This window comes from Mandrillus leucophaeus, unplaced genomic scaffold, assembly GCF_000951045.1.
Source record: "Mandrillus leucophaeus isolate KB7577 unplaced genomic scaffold, Mleu.le_1.0 Scaffold124, whole genome shotgun sequence".
Taxonomy (NCBI): Eukaryota; Metazoa; Chordata; class Mammalia; order Primates; family Cercopithecidae; genus Mandrillus; species Mandrillus leucophaeus.
Window position 1 is genome coordinate 1,191,263 of NW_012100765.1, and position 19,249 is coordinate 1,210,511.

At 42.6% G+C, this 19,249-nt stretch overlaps 1 pseudogene; it reads right to left on the reverse strand.

Annotated features, from left to right (window-relative positions):
• Positions 1 to 286: 286 nt before the first annotated feature.
• Positions 287 to 7,306, reverse strand: LOC105533321 (annotated as a pseudogene).
• Between the last annotated feature and the right edge of the window lie 11,943 nt (positions 7,307 to 19,249).

Sequence of the window (19,249 nt, forward strand, 5' to 3'; positions counted from 1 at the left end):
GCGAAACTTGGTCTCCAAAAAAAAAAAAAAAAAAAAAGGAAAAACAAAACAAATGTCTAAGAAGATTGGCCTGGTGGCTGTCTGAGTAGCCCCCATGATAGTGGCTGTGGTGCTGGGAAGGGGTGGGATGGTAGATTTGGAAAGAGGAGACTGGAAGGCTATTGCTGAGGTCTCATTACCGATGGGTACAGGGTAACAGACAGAAAAAAATGGACTCATAAATGAATACCGATAAAGCAAATGAGGATGAGAAGTGCTTGTGTAGCACACACACTTTAATTGGTAGTTAAATTATTCCTGTCACGTGCAGCCACATTTGCAGATTGGGAAGTTTTTCACTCCGTAGTGAAGTTCTTTCTGTCCTTAGGAAGACAAGTTTGGACAGCTTACAAGAAAGGGGGCTGTAGAACACAGAGAGCAGAAAGGGCCAAGTTCTCAAGGGTGTAGTCATAGCCTCTCCCGGGGGCAACAAAGATGGGAGTTTGCGAGGCTGGCACAACTGAGCCCAGAACTTAGCCTTGTGGATCTTTTACACCAAGAAAAGGACTAGTTGCATGAGGCTTGGATGAGACCTAGCAGCTCAAGAAAGGGAAAGAGGGCAACTGGGGTAGACTGTACTTCAGAAAGCTGTGGCTTGGAGTGAACTTCCTTTGTGAAATTTTGCTACAGGCAAGAAACTTAAGTTTTCTTCCTGAGTTATCAATCAGTTAGAATTGATCGAACTCTTAGTTGGCCATGTAACCATAAAAGTAAACGGTAGGGACAGGAAACACAATATTTTGCCAAAAACTCTGATTTAAGACCATGTAAGCTTCATTATGCCTTTTATATAAAAAGAATGTCATTAATACAGATCTTGGACACTGCATTCTTCAAGGCTCCCTGACCAGCCGGTAGCAGGTGGTGACAGAGTCCAGGAGCCCCATCTCCTGACCTTTGCAGAGCTCCTAGAGCACCCTGTTCTCCCTGCTGCCTTTCCATTTGTCGGAGGACAGGCTCCACACTGTCTTCATACGTAAGGGAACAGCATAGTAACACTGTCAAATGAGCAATGGGACACGAGGCAGCTGGTGATAATTCTTGCCTTAGACTTTTGGCTCTCTGGGTATCTGTCACGAGGAATATCATGTTCAGGAGGATTTACTCACTAGGGATCTGCTTCTCAGACTCATGGGGATGAAAATCTGAAGTAGTCGTTCAAGTCACAGTTTTACCAAGTAGGTCTGATGCTTTGAACATGACGTAAGAATAAAAGTCAGAAAATACTCTATTGTAGGGCAAGATAAGCAAGGGATCCACTAACTGTTTTATTCTATTGTTCTACTTTTTTAAAAAACAATTGACCCAGCATTTTTGGAGGCTGAGGCATGTGGATCACTTGAGGCCAGGAGTTTGACCAGCCTGGCCAAGATGGTGAAACCCCGTCTCTACTAAAAATACAAAAAAAATTAGCTAGGGGTGGTTGTGCGTGCCTGTAGTTCCAGCTGTTGGGGAGGCTGAGGCAGGAGAATTGCTTGAACACTGGAGGTGGAGATTGCAGTGAGCCGAGATCATACCACTGCACTCCAGCCTGGGCGACAGAGCGAGACTCCATCACAAAAAAAAAAAAAAAAAAAAAATTGAGACAGGCCCTCACTCTGTTTCCCAGGCTGGAGTGCAATGTGGCACAATCATGGCTCACTGCAGCCTTAACCTCTTTGGTTTGAGTGATCCTTTTCCTTCAGTCTCCTGAGTAGCTGGGACTACAGATGCATGCCACTATGCCTGGCTAATTTCTTTGGTAGAGACAGGATTTTGCTATGTTGCCTGGGCTGGTCTCAAACTCCTGGCCTCAAGTGGTCCTCCTGCCTTGGCCTCCCAGAGTGCTGGGATTGCAGGCTCAGGTCACTACACTCATCCATAAAAAGTTTTATTGAGGGATAATTTACACAAAATTTTATCATTGTTAGTGTACAGTATAACAATTTCTACTATATTTATGGGTTTGTGCAACTGCTATCATACTTCATTTTGAGAATAGTCCCATCGTCCCAAAATATTCTTTCATGTCTATTTGCAGCTAACCCTGCTTCCCCCAGCCTTAGGAAACCACTGATGTTTTATCTCTATACCTTTGTCTCTTTTGACTTTCATAACATTGGAATATTTCAATATGTAGTCGGTTGTGTCTGGCCTTTTTTAGTTAGCACAGTGTTTTTGAGGTTTATCCAAGTTGTAACATGAATCAATTGTCCTTTGCTTTTTGTTCTTGAATAGTACTTGCCTTATCCATTCGTTGGTTGACAGACATTTGGATTGTTTTCAGTTTTTGGCATACAGGTTGTTATTTGAACTTGTGTTGTTATTTCTCATAGGGAAGGTTCTAGAAGTGGAATTGCTGAGTCATATGGCAAGCTTGTGTTTAATGTTTTAAGAAATGACCAATTATTTTCCAAAGTGGCTGTCCTACTTTACACTCCCACCCGCAGTGTATTAGGGTTCCAGTTTCTTCTTCACATCCTTATTATATTTGGTATTGTTCGTCTTTTTTATTATTATTATTATAGCCATCCTTGTGGGCATTGTGGGTTTTTTTCAATATTTTTTTCTATTTCTTTATTTTATTCATTGTGTTTCCATTTTAATTTGTATTTCTTTATTGATTAAAGGTGTTGAGTATCTTTTTTTTCTTTCCAGACAAAGTCTCGCTTTGTCACCCAGGCTGGAGTGCAGTGTCACACCCATGGCTGACTGCAGTCTTGACCTTCCAGGTTCAAGTGATCCTCCCACTTCAGCTTTCTGAGTGGCTGGGTCTGCAGGTGCACACCACCACGCCCAGCTAATGTTTTGTTTTTGTGTTTTTTGGTAGAGATGGGGTATTGCTATGTTGCCAGGGCTGACCTAGAACTCCTGGACTAAAGCAATCCTCACACGTTGGCCGCTCAAAGTGCTGGGATTACAGGTGTGAGCCAGTGTGGCTGGCCTAACGTGTTGAGCCTCTTTTCATGTGCTTATTAGCCATCTATAGATTTTCTTTGGTGAAATGTATATTCAAATCTTTTGCCCATGTTTTAAATTGGGTTTTTGTTATTTATCTATCGAAAGATGGGGTCTCACTCTGTTGCCCAGGCTGGAGTACAGTGGCGTAATCGTAGCTCACTGCAGTCTCAAACTCCTGGGCTCAAGCAATCTTCTTACTTCAGCTTCCCCAGTAGTTGGGAGCATAGGCACATGCCACCATCCCTGTCTATGGGTTTTTAATATTTTTATTGTTGAGTTTCATGGGTTTTTAAAATATATATTCTGCTCTCCCCGCCTCAGCAAACCAATGCGGGAACAGAAAACCAAATACCACATGTTCTCACTTACAAGGGGAGCTGAATGATGAGAACACATGGACACGTGGCGGGGAACAACACATACTAGGGCCTGTTGAGGGCTGGTGGGGAGGGTGAGCATCAGAAAGAATAACTAATAGATGCTAGGCTTAATAACTAGGTGATAGGTTGATCTGTACAGCAGATAATCATGGTGCACTTTTGCCTATGTAACAAACCTGTACATCCTGCACATGTACCCTGGAACTGAAAAGTTGTTGAAAAATAAAATAAAATAAAATAAAATATATATTCTGACTGTACATCATTTGTGATGTATATGATTTGCAAATATTTTCTCCCAGTGTGTGGCAGGTAATGATGGCTTTTGAAGCACAAAAGTGGCATTTAAGTTTCTTCGATTTTCAAGTCTGCCTGATAGTCACTTTTTGTTGGGCCCTTTCACGTCTCATCTGAGCATGCTGGGAATGTGTGGATAGCCAGGTTCCCCTTGATCTGCCCTGCACACACATGCAGCCCACATCAGCCAGATGCTTGCCCCAATCCCGCTCCACTCGCCTGCTGCCAGGATCATGTCCATCAACAACACTGCTGTGCATAGACTTTGTCCACTGCTTCAAATCCAGTGAACCCCTTGACCATGGGAGTGAAAATGCCAGTGCTCACAGCTGGCCCTGGTAGAGCCCCTTTGACAGCAGAACAGGATAGGGGAATGGGAGCAGCTCCAGGCAAAAGCACTGCAGAGACTCACTGTTAGTAGTTTTAGTTTAGTTTAGAAGTTTTCCACCATAAATGCTTTTCAAATTGTTATATGCCTTTGGTTGATGAAAATATCCAGCAGTTTTAGTAATGAGTATGTGTTGCTCTATAATCAGAAAAAAGACCAAACAAAGTAAACTGTTCCAAAGCAGTACATATAGCACACGCAAATATTTTTTAAATTTTAAGTTTTCACACTAACTAATGAATTTTACTTAGCATTTGTGAAACAGGGCCTCACATTTACAAAATTGGAATTTTGCTCCTGTTCTGAGAGTTGCAATGATTTTTGTGACTGTTCTAAAACTGAAACTGAAGCACTAGAATGAACCATGACAAACTTTTATCTTGGAAACTTGGGTACTTTTTGTTCAGGTACTTAGATTGTCATATTTTGTGACATTGAATTTTGAGCTGGTTTTGCTATTTTGGTTTTAGGTAGCTCAAATACAGTCCTTCAGGAACATGATGGATAAAATACTTCTGTGTCTGTGAACCTAACTGCCGTTTGTAAATTTGCTACTCTGGGGGAAAATGAATTCCAGGTTCCAAACAACGCTCAAATGCTTGAAAGAGTCCCTCTCAGATATATCAATTCTGAAAAAATTGCATTTTTACTGTTGTTTTGCAATTTTTTTTTTTTTTTTTTTTGAGACAGGGTCTCACTCCGTTGTCCAGGTTGGAGTGCAATGGCACAATCATGGCACACTGTAGCTTCAAATTTCTAGGCCCAAAAGTCCTCCCACTTCGGCCTCCTGCCAAATAGGGAGGAGGACCACAGGTGTACACTACCACACCCGGCTAATTTTATGATGTTTTGTAGAGACAAGGTCTCACTATGTTACCCAGGCTGGTCTCAAAGTCCTGAACCCAAGTGATCCTCCTGCCTCAGCCTCCCAAACTATTGGGATTGCAGGTGTGAGCAACCATGCCTGGCTTGTTTTGCAAATATTTTAAAATTCCATCTTCTCATTAAGAATATTATAGAAAGATGTTACCTGGGATGAAAAACATCATGAGAGAACAGAGTTTTATTTACATTAATATTTCTTTTGCCACTGCACCTGAGCGGGGATAATGCCTATTTAGTTCACCTACCCAAGTGACTGGAAGCTATTTTAAATAGATGAACTGGGCCGGGCACAGTGGCTCACATGTGTGATCCCAGCACTTTGGGAGGCCAAGGCAGGTGGATCACCTGAGGTCAGGAGTTTGAGACCAGCCTGACCAACATGGTGAAACCCTGTCTCTACTAAATACACAGAATTAGCTGGATGTGGTGGTGCATGCCTTTAATCTCAGCTACTTGGGAGGCTAAGGCGGGAGAATGCTTGAACCCAGGAGGCAGAGGTTGCAATGAGCTGAGATTGCACCATTGCATTCCAGCCTGGGCAACAAGAGCGAAAACTCCGTCTAAAAAATAAAATAAAATAAAATAAATAAATACATGAATGAACTGAATGAAGGTTGCAAATGCATGATTCAGGTCACATCTGCTAATGGGAATCCCTGGACCCTGGATAGGGATGAGTTGTTGGGGAGGGAGGCTCTCGGTGCTCCAGAGAAGTTCCCCAAACACTGACAGTTCTCTTTGCAACAGGAGTGACCTGCTCCATTCCAGCCTGGCCCGAGGACCCTGGCAGAGTCCCTGATCTGCCACGTGATTGGTACTAAGCCTCCGCCAAGAATGTGCTTTGCTGGGAAAGACTGTGCCATCAACCTTGCCACTAGTGTTCAAGGGCCTTCCATGCCAGGAAGAATAAAATGAGCAGATAAACCTCTCACGTACCAATCGCAGTCCACGTTATAGGAGCACAAAGCAGCATAAAAGCCTAATGAATTTGCTTTAATTGTTCAGATTAGTTGGGAACTGATTCAATCCCAGTCTCCAGCAGACCTAGGGTGGTCAGTGAACCTAGGGTGGTCAGCGAACCAAGTGGCGCGCATTCATTCAAGAAACCAAGAAAATAACAGTTGGAACTTGGGAAAGCTGAAAAGGCCTTTCAGAGAGAGAGAATTCATAAACATCTGATACAAAAATACATTTCCAACTCCATTCCTTAGAAGGAAAAATCTTCCCAAAAATTAAGTTTTAAGAAAATTCTCCCTATAGTTTCAGAAAAATAGAGATTAAACATAATTTCTTATACTCTACACTACTTTATTTGGGATAATGCTAAACATTTTTATGTCTTTACTTTTAATCTCAAACTTACATTTTTTTTTCAATTGAGGTATTTTATTGAATTGTTAAACATCACACATAGTTCTGGGGAATCATCTGGCATCTTGTCTGTGCAGTTAGACAGCTCTTAGATCTTATTTACCAGGCTGCTGAACTGTTCCTTGTTCAGAGATATAGACACCATCCAAACATTTTCTGATTTTTTTTTTTTTTTTTTTTGAGGTAAGATCTCACTCTTTCACCCAGGCTGGAGTGCAGTAGCATGACCATGGCTAGCTACAGCCTCAACCTCCTGGGTTCAAGCCATCCTTCCACCTCAGCCTCTCAAGTAGCTGGGGCTACAGGCACACACCACCACACCTGGCTAATTTTTGTGTTTTTTTTTTTTTGTAGACAGAGTTTCAACAATGTTGCCCAGGTTGGTCTCAAACTCTTGTGCTCAAAGGATCCACCCTCCTCAGCCTCCCAAAGTGCTGGAATTATAGGCATGAGCCCCTGCTCTTTGCCAATATCCTCGTTTTTAACTGTTGTGGCTTGCTCAATCAAAGCAACTGAATTTGAAACAAGTTCACTATCATTTCCTTCAAGAACTAACTCATCTTTCTGGGCTTGAGATACTGAATGAGCAACACCTGGCCTCATCCAAACCCTGCAGATTTATTTTCCACCCAAGAAATTTCAGATTTCAACAAAAGACTCCTGGCTAACAATGTTGATGGGGAAGTGAGCATGCACAGCCCTCATCTTACTACAGAAGCCCTGTGCAGCACCCTGGATCGTGTTCTGTTTATGACTACAAATAGTACCAACAGTAGCCAGGTCCTTTCTATTTCCCCACACTTTGTCCACCTGGAGCCTCTTCTTTTCCTTTCTAAGGAGACCGAGTTCTTCACTGATGTAACTGAAGTCCCTCCACAGGGATCCTCTGGGGCCCTTCACAATAACTATGTCCCTTCAGAGTGATGTTGACATCTTCGGGAATGTCAACAGTCTGATTGCTAAGAATGGTCTTCAGTCTCACAGTAGATGTGACAAAGAGAGTCATGTATTTTTTGATGCTATTAGCGGATATATGCCTTTCTTTTTCTCTTCAATGTCTTACTTCTTCCATCCTTCCTTCGATATTCGCAGAAAATTCAGAACTAATGTCCTGGACTAATTTGAGGTTTTTTTGTTTTTTTTTTTTTTTTTAAGACAGAGTCTTGCTCTGTCCCTCAGGCTGGAGTACAGTGGCGCAATATTGGCTCACTGCAATCTCCACCTCTTGGGTTCACGTAATTCTCCTGCCTCAGCCTCCTGAGTAGGTGGGATTACAGGCGTGAGCCATGACACCCAGTTAATTTTTATATTTTTAGTAGAGACGGGGGTTTCACCATGTTGGCCAGGCTGATCTTGAACTCCTGACCTCAAGTGATCCACCTCCCTCAGCCTCCCAAAGTGCAGGGATTACAGGCCTACTTTGAGTTTAATTCCAAGATTTCTGTTTCTGATATTCTTTCATGCCTCCTCCCCCAGACCTAAGATTGAAACATACATTCTGTGGCTGCAAGTTCATGAGATGAATAAAACAAATACAGTTAAATCCGTTATATGTATGTATGTACGTGTGTATATAGATGCATGTATGTGTGTATTCATGCATGTATGTGTGTGTGTATCTATATATACACATATATAAACCTTCTGCTCTTTACATTTATTTTGCTCGAAGATGAATGCTAGGAGTTGAGGGAATTGGTTTTTCAAGTTATTTCAGAAGAACAAAATTAAGTTTCATAGTGAATTTTAACTTGTCCATTTAAGAACTCCCAGGCAACACTTCTTTCACAACCATATCACATTTGTCTATCGCTTTGGGACATTCCTTCACTTTTGACTTTATCCTCTCTGTGGCATGCCATAGCATTTGTTTATTCTTTATCTTCACACCTTCCTCCTCCCTTCATTCCCAACCTGAAGTTATCTCCTTTTTCTTATCTGGAACAGACCTTACATTGTGAAGACCTCAGCTTTCCACAAGGCCAACCATTTGCAAAGAACTGGTCATTTCTGTGTTCTGTGGCATTTCATCGGTGTGTTCCCCAGGAGATAGTCATCATTTTACAGTGTCTCAGCTTTAATATTTTTTTTCTCATATGAAGATAAAACTGAAAAACAGAACACATCACCCCTATGCTTCTTAATATTTCATCATTTCAGATGATTTTTCATCTTGTGAAAAGTTGCATTCCATCAAGGGGTAGTGATGTACATGCTGTGCTGTGTAAAACAATTTGCTTTTGAGGATTGCAGTGCTCAACACAGAGTGAGTATTTACAGCTATGTCCCTTTCAAAGTCACCCCTGGAGCTGCTAATTTGAGCCGTCTCCGTGAGTCTCGAAAGAGATTTCTGTCTAAGCTGTCAATTTCCAGGTGTCATACATTAAAATATTTTTGGGGAGAGGCTAAGTAGTTACAGAATGATGCTAAAGGATTCTCTATGTTTTTAGACTTGGATAAAATTCAATAGAAGAAATGCCCATATTACAAAATCTACCTTCCCAATAAGAACCATTCCAGGCAATCTGAAGGAATAGAACCTGTGGTATTTCTTCTGTGAATTTCTTCTGATCTTTGTCCATTCTTTTCTTTCTATTATAGTCAAAATAGGAAGGTGTGTGTGTATGTGTGTGTGTGAGAGAGAGACAGACAGACAGACAAAGGGGGTAAGGAGGGTGAGGAGGGTGGATCCCGCCTTCCTTCTGTGGCTTCTGCCTTTCTCAGAGAACTTCAGAGGACGGCTATGATACCTGTTCTAAATGAACAACATATAACTTGTATTTTTACCTCTCCGCCACCCCCTCCATGGGTTTCCTATGTGTACTTCAAATGCCTGATAACCTTGGTACGAGAACTGGTTGTGTTACTCTGGCCTTAATCTCTTTATCAGGCAGCAAGTTTTTCCTTTCCTAAGGGGTGAGCAACTAAGCCCAGGGTCCAGCATGGGCTTTGTAGAGAGCTGCTCGGTCTCCTGAGCAGCAGCCAGTGACAGCTCGTCTGGGTTTCATCAGCTCCCTGGGGCTGCATTTCACCAGGCCCCCTTGCCAGGGCCTCCCCGGCGTGTCAACAAGTGTTGCACCTACTGCAGAAACAGCCCTCAAGTTTCATCACAGGGATGCTAAAATATATTCTCCCGCTTCAGCTATGACCTAGTTCATTGAAGGGCGGGGGAAAAATGCTCTTCTTCTAGAACTTCCCTGGGCATGGAATTTCCCCTCTTAGGAAGATATGAACTTTCTGGAAGCAGATCCATCTGTGCTTTGACCTGATCGTGGAAAAGACCCTGAACCCTGTAAACTCCTTCGAATCCCTGTCCTGGGAACAGGGACACCCAGTCAATGCCTCACACACAGCCTGGGGAAGCCACAGCCGAGCCAGCCCTCCTATAACACTTCTTGGACAAAGAGTATTGAAAAGTAAGTATGTAGACTTTGGTTTTTACATAAGGAATGGTTGTACTTTCAATATATAGTTGTTAACATTTTCTGCAACAAAGAATGAAGCAGATTGTTTCCTTATGAAATAGAAAGAGATGAAACAAATAGGGGCTATATGGGATATTTGGGTATATAAGGTTTTAAAGTGGGCAAATTCTCATGGTCTTGTAATTTAAGTCCTTTTGGCACTTTTTGGCACTTTTTGAAAATTATTGCTATTTTTAAACGTGTGCTTATTTTGGCTTGACAATAATGAATGAAAATAGTTTCTTTCACATCATGTCTATCTTAGCAGTTAGAAAAAATATACAGGATGACTCGAAGCAGTGAGATGTAAAGCTTTGCAAAGTAACATAAAAAGTTAAGTTAATTATCCAGATAACTCAGGCCCCGGAGACTTTTGTCTGAAATATTTGAGTATTTTAGTTAAGAGTGATTCCTTTTACTGTGAATTACTGAATGATTGAAAATCTCTCCTATCTGGGTAGACACAGAAGTATATTGTCTGACAACAGGTAATGCAATTTGCTGAAAAGCTATCAGGCATTTCAAAATGGCTGATGTAAGCATTTATTGTAAAAAAAAAAAAAAGATTTAAAAAAAAATTTAAGGCAAAAAGTCAGCCAAAAAAAATCCATCAATTAAATGCCACCACTGTCACATTACAGTTTAATGAACACATCTAAACCTTAAAAGCCCTGATTAAGGGTGTCAGTTACAGACATTTGGCAATCATTTAAAAATAGATAAAAGCAAGAACAGCATTTAGAGCTGCTTCTGCTCTAATTATTTTCTTTCCACAACCTTTTCCTTATGTGAAGGTAGCCTTTATTTCTAAAGATTAATTAACCAGGAATGGTAATTCCAGAGATACGTGATATGTTCAACTAAGGACAAATTGAAGGAGTTTTTGCTGTGTGGCTTCTGTACTGAAACCAAGGATGTTGTGGGTTACCTTCTGAATCAACAACTTCACAAATCCTGTATGAGAAAGCATGGATGGCCAATAACCACGTTCAGATCTTGGAAATCGGACTTAAAACAAACTAAATGTACTTTCGCTCCTAAATTACATTGTCCTTTGTTGTTGTTATTTTTTTGCTTATTTTGTGTTTTTAGACAGAGTTTTGCTCTTGTTGCGCAGGCTGGAGTGCAATGGCTCGGTCTTGGCTCACTGCAACCTCCGCCTCCTGGGTTCAAGTGATTCTCCTGCCTCAGCCTCCCGAAGTAGGTGGGATTACAGGTACCCACCACCACGCCCAGCTAATTTTTTTGTATTTTTGGTTGAGACGGGGTTTCACCATGTTGGCCAGGCTGGTCTTGAACCCCTGACCTCAGGTGATCCACCCGCCTCGGCCTCCCAAAGTGTTGGGATTACAAGCGTGAGCCACCACACCCAGCCTACATTGTCTTTTTGATGTTTTTACCAAACATTTAATCACAATTTGGGGAAGTTTTTAGGTAGGGCAGAGTTCCTGTTGTCATTACCTGCCAAGTTTTTTTCTCCTCCAATTTCATGAGTTTTTAACGGCCTCCTGAACACTCGCATGTAGGTATCAGCCCCTGTGATGGGGATGCAGTTGAGTTAGTGTCTTACTCTGGATGGAGGTGGGAGAAGCAGGGGAGGTCCTAAGAAAGGTTTTGGAGTCAGATTTGGAATTGACTCCCAACTTTAGCATAACTTTTCAACCTGTTTGAACCCCAGTTTACTCATCTGTAAAATCATAACAGTATTCACTTTAACAGAATTGATGGGGGATTAGATGAATAAATGTACCTCAAGTATCTGTCGAATCATAGTTTCTCAACAAAAGTTTGTTTTTCACCTTAATTAAAAGCTTCTTTTTTTTTTTTTGCTGAAACTTTATAATACTACCATAAAATAAACTATATAAAGTAATAGAAACTGTACATTATAAGCATCACTGCAATAATTAAATAAACATAACAATTAGATTCCTTGAGAAAAATTCTATACTTGGAAACAACGTCTTTGAAAACAAAATAAGAAAAAAAGATTATATTTTAGAATGTATCTATGATAAATAAGAAAAAAAAATTTTTTACTGAAAATAGTTGATAGATAATTGATGCTTATTATCTAAAAGCAGAAGTAGAGATTTATCAACATCCTGTGGGAATGCTTTTTAATACACACCAGTACCATATTTCAGTATGAGTGTTTGGGAATCCATAGTAATGCAAGGCCTGTGATCATGATGAAAACTATGAAAATGAAGGTAGACGCCCGGCCTTTCCTCAAAGATTATAGTTGAGTCTTGCATTGAGAGAGGCGGGGGCGGGAGTGGAGGTGAAAAGTCTCTGAACTGGGCCAGGCATTGGCGGAGCTGAGCAGGGGCAGTAGCTCTGGGCCAGCTCAGAAGAAGTGTCGTTTCCAGGGTAGGGATCGCACTGTGGGCTAGAATTGGGCGGGGTCAGTGATAAAAGTACACAATGAATAGGGAGAAAGGCCAGTCAGGGACGGGAGGGAGCAGATGAGATTCACAAGCCGGCTTGTGGGCTGGCTCCCGAGAACTTTATCAGACATCTTTCTCATTGCCCCTTGTTTTCACTGAGATACCCCACAGATTTTCCCCGGGCACATCGCAGTACCTTGATACATTCTTCGCTTCGGTTACAGACAGGTTCACAAGGAACCCAGGATATGTTACTCTGGGTTGGATGCTGCCAAAAAGAAAAACTGAAAATGCAAACATGTAAAGCAACTTGGGAGAATGTAATCACGTCATCTTGGGGTTGGCGAAAACGAAAGAATAAACATTTGACCTACATTAAATAAAACATTTAAACATGTTTCGAGCCCTTATTGGGATCTCCGCCTATGCATACCAACTTGGCATGGCCCAAACAGACAAAACTGATCAGGAGACTTCAGACATCAGCTCAAAGAGACAGGGAGCAAGTTGAAGAGAAGCTCAGTTCCGAGAGTTCAGGTCTGGATACACTGCACCCTCCCTCTGGAGGGCCAGCCTGGAGAACTGCTATCTGTTAGATCTGTGTTAGGATAGAACTGCTATCCTCATGTCTGGGCTGCACAACTCACCTGGGTTTTCACTTGATCTTCAGCCCTGCTCTTAGACAACCAGGCCCCTGCTCTTAGACAAACAGGCTCATTTGCTCCTCAACCCCTAGTTTAAGACCTTCCTCTGAGCCCAGTGGTTCTTCAACTTCCAAGTGCAACAGAATCTAAAGAGCTTGTTAAAATAAAGGTTGCTGGGCTCCACTCCCAGAGCTTCTGATTCTGAAGTTTCCAAGAATTTGCATTTCTTCCTTGTTCCCAGGTAATGCTGATGGCGTGGCCCAGGGCCCACTCTGAGAACCACTGCTATAGCCATTTCTTCGGCCTGCAGTTCCTGAAGAAAACCTATTTGTGTTTATTCTTTTCAACCACCAAACTTTCCTTACTTCTCAGGGGATACCAGAGACACAGATACAATGTGCTAGTGTTGCAAACATAAAAGGTGAACCCATCAGGTGCCCTGCAGGCAAGCAGTTTACAGTCTAGCTGCTGGGGGTGACACTGAGTGAGGGACAATACCCTGAGGCTAATGGTCTCTAGTTTTTAGGGGCTTTTTCTTTTTTCCAGCTGAGGATATCAGGGAAGCCTTCAAAGAGAAACCAGCATTTGAGCTAGGGGTTTGAAAACCTGGCGGGGTGTTTGAACAGGCTGGTGGTCCTTCCATGTAAAGGAAATCCAGAGAAGCAAAATAAAAACATGGAGGGCAGAAAGAGAAAGGATGAATATGAAAATCAGAAATTAGTGTGGTTGGGCTACGCTTTTCACACTTCTCCTCCCCTGCCTTCTTGATGATGAAAGAATTGTCAAGAGTTGGATGGTTTTGATCAAGCCATTTAATCTTCAGTCCATTCCTTCTGTTGGTAACTTAGTTGTAACTTGGTGTCCAACAAAGAGATCTGGAATGGAGAGCCAAACGGTAGGAATTTCAGGCAGTGCGGGCCAAGGAGGAGAGGGCATGCCTTCTTGAAGCAACGAAGAAATCAACTTGGACGGGCTTGGTGGCTCATGCCTGTAATCCCAGCATTTTGGGAGGCCAAGGTGGGTGGATCACTTGAGGTCGGGAGTTCGAGACCAGCTTGGTGAAACATGGTGAACCCCTGTCTCCACTGAAAATACAAAATTAGCTAGGCATGCTGGTACAGGCCTGTAATCTTAGCTACTTGAGAGGCTGAGGCAGGAGAATTGCTTGAACCCAGGAGGCAGAGGTTGCAGTGACCCAAAATCGTGCCATTGCACTCCAGCCTGGGCAACAAGAGTGAAACTCTGTCTCAAAAAAAAAAAAAAAAAAAAAAACCAGAAGAAAGAAAGAAAAGAAAAGGAAAGACAGAAAAAAAGAAAGAAATCAACTCAAACTACCTTAATCAGTAACAGGAATTTATTGCTCGCACCATGGAAGAGTCCAGGAGTTTGGTCAGGACCCCGCTGTTTCTCTGCATTTCTGAAAGCTCTGCTCATCTCTGTTTTGGTTTTATCAGCTTTAGCACAGTCTCAAGATAGCTATTGGCCTTCGCTGAGGTTCACATGCTTTCCTTTTCCTGTGGATGACAGAGTGAACAACCTAAGCTTTGCACTGACTGGGTCTCCCCTGAACTACTTTTTGGAGAGTGCCACATGCGATTGACTTTGGTTAATGACGAGGTCAGTGAGCAAGTGCACCACAGTTTAGACCAATCAGAGCCAACAAAGCAGGAAGGCTGAGGTCTCGCCAACCAAGTCCCCAGGCTGCTGAGTGACGGGAGAGGCTTGGTTAGGAGGACAAGCGAATGACCACTTTAGGAGATTTTAGATATTTTGGAGAAAGGCCTCTAAAATCATACCACCTGTTCCCTTAGTCGTAAAGATAGCCATGGGGAGCATTTATACTTAATTAAGGATATTACTGCTAAAGGTAAGCCAGGAAAAATTAAACCAAAAAATTAGGATGGGCGTGCTTTAAAGTTCAGCCCAGACAAGTCAAAATGTTCTTCCACAGAACAGTCCTGCCTCAGCAATGGAAGGAATCAGCCAGGCATGGTGGCGCAAGCCACCTGTAATCCCAGAATTTTGGGAGACTGAGACAGGAGGATCACTGGAGGTCAGGAGTTTGAGACCAGCCTGGCTAACATGGCAAAACCCTGTCTCTACTAAAAATACAAAAATTAGCCAGGCATGGTGGTGCATGCCTGTAATCCTAGCTACTCAGGAGGCTGAGGTGGGAGGATTGCTTGAACCCAGCAGGCAGGGGTTGCAGTGAGCCGAGATTGTACCACTGCACTCCAGCCGGGTGAAAGAGCGAGACCCTATCTCAAAAGAAATAAAAAGAAATGGAATGAACCGTTGGCTACAGTACTACACCTTACGGCCCTTTTTATTGGATGGGATGTTCCTTATCTCTAAGGCACACTTTATGTACTAGAACAAGATTAGATAAAGAACCATTAAAAATCTTCTGTATTGGGAGTCTGAGGTGGGTGGGGGATCGCTTGAGCCCAGGATTTTGAGAACAGCCTGGGCAACGTAGTGGGACCCCATCTCTATTTTTAAAAAAAATCTTCTGGAAATAAGGCCAGTGGAGGCATTATATGAAAAGTGTTCCCCTAAGACACTCTGACTGGCTGGGTTGAAGGATGAGGGTAGAAGGTGGCAGAGATCAGACTGCCACTCTCCTGAGAATCTCTTCCCTGTCCTCACACCACTGATTTTTTCTGAATGGTCTTGCTGACAGGTGGTTAGTTCAGCATAATGAATTCTGGCTCAGTTAACTACACTCAGGGTTGGTCTTATTTTTGTCGGGGGGGTGAGGAGTGAGACAGAAGAGAGCCTAAGGTTTTCCAGGTTCTTCCCTATATTGTCTGATGCCAGAAATTCCACAGCGTTTCACCTCTTGGCCACATTGAAAAGTAAACATTCTCCCAAGAGGGATTAGTTGGAGTGGCTTTGGAGTTTTCAGGAGTTACAGGGGAGTGAGGGTAGGAACATAAGGAGCCTGGGCAAATGCGGAGGATAAGAGGAAAATGAGCCAGAGAGGGGCTTTCTGTACTACAAAGTGTTTGTGCTGACACTGATGACACATTCCTAGACTGGACACAGCAGTCGGCCCATGACATTCAACTTCAAGCCAAAGTGATTTTAATCAGTTAACTCATGGAAGTGGGTCCGATGACAGCACAGTCACACTTTGTATGTTTATAACACCTTAAGGTCTCCTCTCTTCCCTGTCTTTACCCCAAGATAGGCAAGAGAATGTATCCTTTCAATGCAGTACATGGAAAATCAGAATCAAGAAACCTGGACTCTGTCACTAACAAGCTGTGTGACCTTGAAAATGTCACCTAACCTGTGTTTCAGGTGCGTTTTTCAGTTGTAAATTCAGGGGAGGTACTAAACTGTCACACAGGTTTTATTTATTTTTGTATTTACTTATTTATTTTTTTGAGACAGAGTCTCACTCTGTCGGTCAAGCTGGAGTACATGGCGCCATCTCAGCTCACTGCAAGCTCCATCTCCCGGGCTCAAGCAATTCTCCTGCCTCAGCCTCCCTAGTGGCTGGGATTACAGGTGTGTGCCACTACACCCGGCTAATTTTTATATTTTTGGTAGAGATGGGATTTCACCATGTTGGCCAGGCTGGTCTCGAACTCCTGACCTCAGGTAATCTGCCTGCCTCTGCTTCCCAAAATGCTGGGATTACAGGAGTGAGACACTATGCCCAGCCTCGCACAGGTTTTATTTAACCTTTTTTTTTTTGCCCTCTCATAAAGATTGGAAACCGCCACACATTTTAAGCAGCAGGGGAGAGGAGACTCAGTGGAAAGACTCATCCACCTAAAATATATTCAAAACAAATCCAGAGGGAGGTTCTGCCAGCTCAGTATTCACCACGTCTGTGTAATGAATTGTGCACCCAACACACTGCCGGGCACATGGAGGGGCTCACTATTAATATTGAAAAGTTAGCTTTTACTTGTTTATTAGGTAAGATACATCAAGTCAAGGTATCCAGAAAGATATACAAAGACTATCACTGCCTCCAAATGGCATGCCTTCTTTTCCCCGCGACACTTAGGCCCCCTCCCAGGAGCAACCAAGCTACTGCTTTCTTGTGTATTTCTAGTCAATATATGTATAAACAAGCATACTAGATTATTTTCTCCTCCTCCTCCTCCTTCTTCTTTGCCTTTAAAAGTCATCACATGGACTGGGCGTGGTGGCTCATGCCTGTAATCCCAGCACTTTGGGAGGCTGAGGCAGGCGGATCACGAGGTCAGGAGATCGAGATCATCCTGGTTAACACAGTGAAACCCCATCTCTACTAAATATACAAAAAGTTAGCCGGGTGAAGTGGCGGGCACCTGTAGTCCCAGCTACTCAGGAGGCTGAGGCAGGAGAATGGTGTGAACCTGGGAGGCGGAGCTTGCAGTGAGCCGAGATTATGCCACTGCACTCTAGCCTGGGCGACAGAGCGAGACTCCCTCTTTTTAAAAAAAAAAAAAAAAAAAAAAAAAAGTGAACACATTGGCCGGGGACAGTTGGCTTATGCCTGTAATCCTAGCATCTTGGGAGGCCGAGGCGGGTGGATCACGAGGTCAGGAGATCGAGACCATCCTGGCTAACACGGTGAAACCCCGTCTCTACTAAAAAAAATACAAAAAACTAGCCGGGTGAAGTGGCGGGCACCTGTAGTCCCAGCTACTTGGGAGGCTGAGGCAGGAGAATGGGGTGAACCTGGGAGGCGAAGCTTGCAGTGACCCAAGATCATGCCACTGCACTCCAGCCTGGGTAACAGAGCGAGACTCCGTCTCAAAAAAAAAAAAAAAAAAGGGATCACATTCCCTGCACTCTTATACATTGTTTATTTCGTTTAATGTATCCTGGAGATTATTCCATATCAGTGCATTTTTTAATTCCATTATCAGCATCTCTTTTTTTTGTTTGTTTGTTTTGAGACAGGGTCTTGCTCTGTTGCCCATACTGGAGTGCAGTGGTGCAATCACGGCTCATTACAGCTTCAACCTCCCAGGCTCAAGCCATTCTCCTGCCTCAGCCTCCTGAGTAACTGGGACTACAGACATGCACTACACCAGCTAATTTTTGCACTTTTTGTAGAGATGGGGTTTCACCATGTTGCCCAGATGGATCTTAAACTCCTGGGCTCAAGCGATCCACCCACCTTGGCCTCCCAAAGTGCTGGGATTACACACAGGAGCCACCATGCCTGGCCTGTCTCATTCTTTTAAATGTACATTGTTGTTAACAAGAAAAAAAGATTCCATTCTTTAGGTATACAATAACCACATTCCTATTGATGGACATTTAGCTTTTGCTGTCACAGGTAACGCCGCAGTGAATTTAGTAGGGGCTCATTAAATGTTTATCTCCTTGCTTCTATTTTTAAAAATAACTTTAACAAGGTGTATTTTGTATATCATATATAATTCACCATTTCTAATTGTTAAATGCAATGATTTGTTTTTAAAAGCAAATCTACTAGGTTGGGCAATCATCACCATAGATTGGTTTTAGAACATTGTCATCACCCCCAAAAGATCCTTCAGGCACATTTATTATTAGCATTCTCCCTACTACCCTCACCTCCAGCCACCACTGATCTACTTTCTGTCTTTATAGTTTCTATTGGACACTTAATTCCATTTATTGTATGGTCTCTTGTGTATGGCTTCTTTCACTAAGCATACTGAGAATGTGTTTGAGGTTCATCTATGTCATACCATGTATCCATAATTTTGTGTTTTTTGTTTTTTTGTTTTGAGAAGGAGCTTCGCTCTGTCACCCAAGCTGGAATGCAATGGTGCGATCTCGGCTCTCTGCAACCTCCACCTCCTGGGTTCAAGAAATTATCTTGCCTTGGCCTCCCAAGTAGCTGAGATTATATGCACCTGACACCATGCCCAGCTAATTTTTGTGTTTTTTAGTAGAGACAGATTTCACCATGTTGGCCAGGCTGGTCTCTAACTCCCGACCTCAGGTGATCTGCCTGCCTCAGCCTCCCAAAGTGCTGGGATAACAGGTGTGAGCCACAGCCCGCCGTATCCATAGTTTGTTCTTTGTTATTGCTCAGTGGTATTCCATTATATGGCTATACCACATTTTGTCTACCCATTCACTAGTTGGAGCGTTAGGTTATTTCCAATAGATACTTAGGTTGTTTCCGATTTTTGGCTATTATGAATAACCTTGCTAAGAACATTTGTGTGCGAGTCTTTGTGTGAATATGCATTTTCATTTCTCTTGGGAAGATAACTCAGAGTGGAATTGCTGGGTCATTTGGTAAATTTATGTTTAACTTTGAAACCCATTTCCCATTTAGGAAAAAAAAAAAAAGGGCAGCTTGTTGCCAGCACTCAATTTTACATAAACAGGCTCTTTGAGGCTGAAACAAATTTGGCTGATTTTCAATGTGAAAATAAAATACAAAAACTGTTTTTGGAGTTATTTCTAAACAGAATTTATCTCTAATTCTAATGTAACAGAA